The 2,500-nt window shown below is 24.0% G+C and overlaps 1 protein-coding gene across 1 annotated transcript in view; it reads left to right on the top strand.

Moving 5' to 3' along the window:
- LOC122335605 (versican core protein-like) overlaps positions 1–2,500 on the top strand; it is a 68,285-nt gene that overhangs the window by 53,269 nt on the left and 12,516 nt on the right.

Raw genomic sequence — 2,500 nt, forward strand, 5'->3', positions numbered from 1 at the left:
TATATATATATATATATATATATATATATACACACACACATTTAAATTAATTTATTTATTAAGTTACTAATTAATAAGTTCCTAATCTCAAAATGAATATTGATATCATTGATGATTATATTCATATATTTTATTAAAAATAAGCATGAAATAAGAACAACTAAAGCTAAAATAAAATGATAATAATAAAAAGAAAAATGAACGTTTTTGTATACATAAATTAAGTGTTAATTAATTAAATGCATTATTTTTTATGCTATTATAGTAAGTATAACATTTTATTTATTTCTATTTCATTTTATTATATTTCTTTTACCTTTTGTTTTTGTTTTTATTTTTAGTTCAAAGTGCGGTCCTTTTTTTTTTTTTTTTTTTTTAGTTTTGGTGTTTTTCTTCTATTTCTATTTAGCTTTAATTAAGCTTTATTTATCTCTCCTAATAATATTTACACGACGTCTTTTCGTTTACGATATTTTAAATGACCGAAAGCTGTTTTAAAGCTCCCTTCGTCTGATGAGAAACCAAAAGCTGATTATGATTTCAGACCTTGGCGTCTTTTCAAGATGTTTAAGACTTTTGTTGAGATGGCTTCTGTCCCAGCTGTCAGGTCCACGCCGAGGTCAGAGGTCAAGCAGTCCGTCACACGAGACCCTAGGGTGGGCGTTCGGGGGTCAAAGGTCAGGGGAAGGCTGAAATACCGATCGATGCTAATACGCTTCCAGCTTTTACTGTGATCAAACCAATCTAGCTGCTTTAGATCGGCGCGTCAAAACAAACTCTTCTGCCAGATATTTCAGTATAAATGATTTCCTTTCTTCGGCGAAGCACAAAAGGAGATGACGGCGCTCTCGGCGTGATCAACGGAGGAGAGACAGCGTCTACTGTAGGTTTTTATGAGACGTGTTGGGGAAACCGGAGCTCGTGAAGATACGCAGCGCTTTCAGAAATCATCTGCATAATGCATGAAGCCGCTCAAATATTCATGAAGAGCAGAAGAACCTTGACAGTCTTTAAGAAACAGGATATGACCTCAGCGGGTGACGAGCGTGACTGAGCGTGGAAATCGGTGACATTTAGAGGGACATCTTTTACATCGTTTTATTATATAAAAAGTTGCATTCAAAAGCTAAAAACATTTTTTAGGTTTAGGCTTTTGGTATTTATTTATTTCACGTAGTTATGAACATTTTTTATTAATTTGATCAATTAGTTAGTATTAGTGGATATATTTTAATTGTATAATAATAAACATCATTTTATATTGTGCTTGATTTATTATTGTTTATTTATTACTAGATCTTATTTTATCTTTCATTTTAATATTTTTTATAGTTTTTTGTAGCATTTATAAATTTATTTTATTTTTAAAATATATTTAAACAATTTAAATAATCCTAAATTAAGTGTAATATATTCAGCATTATTTTATATACTATTATAGTCTTTAGATTTATTTATTTATTGATTGATAAGTTACTAATAAACTACTTAATAAAAAATAAGCATGAAATCACTTTTCTTAGTTTTTTAATGTATTTATAGCATTAATTAACATTTTAGCTTTAGTTGTTATTTCATGCTAAAGGTTTGCATTGTAATTTTTTATAGTTTTTTGTAGCATTTATATTTTAATAATTGCTTTTGTTTTAATTTATTTTATTTAGTTTTATTTGTTGTTATTTTATGTATTATTAATGAACATTGCTATTCATCAATAATGACATGCACGTTGCTATTTAAAGTATTAATTATTAATAAATGTGTTTTTTAATTTGCATATTATATTATTATATTATATTAATATGTATATAATGTTTTAAAATGCATTTTTAATATCATCATTTCTTTTTAATTCTTTAATAATTCATTTTTTGCCTCAGTGGCTTATTAGATTCACATATGATTGTAAATATTGCTTTATTATAGTAAAAAAATACTGCAATACAGTGGATTTTAAACTGAATGTAAAATCAATATATTAGTCAAATATATACATCCGTTAGTTTTTGGATAAATTATTATCATTTAACCTGAATCAAAGGCTGTACAACTATTGCTACCCTAAACATAAATACTTTACAATAAAATATTAAAAATATGTAGAATTATTTTTACACCTTTTGGAGACATCCACAACTGTCATGAAAATAATGTCTATAATAATGTAAATAAATAATAATAATAAGTAATGTATATAATAATGTAAATAAATATTAATAATAAATAATGTCTATAATAATGTAAATAAATAATCATAATAAATTGTCTATAATAATTTAAATAATAATAATAATAATAAAAATGTCTATAATAATTTAAATAAATAATAATAATAATAAATAATGTCTATAATAATGTAAATAAATAATAATATTAATAAATAATGTCTATAATACTGTAAATAAATAATAATAATAAATAATGTGTATAATAATGTAAATAAATAATAATAATAAATAATGTGTATAATAATGTAAATAAATAATAATAATAATAAATA

The sequence above is a fragment of the Puntigrus tetrazona genome, unplaced genomic scaffold, assembly GCF_018831695.1.
Source record: "Puntigrus tetrazona isolate hp1 unplaced genomic scaffold, ASM1883169v1 S000000837, whole genome shotgun sequence".
Classification (NCBI taxonomy): Eukaryota; Metazoa; Chordata; class Actinopteri; order Cypriniformes; family Cyprinidae; genus Puntigrus; species Puntigrus tetrazona.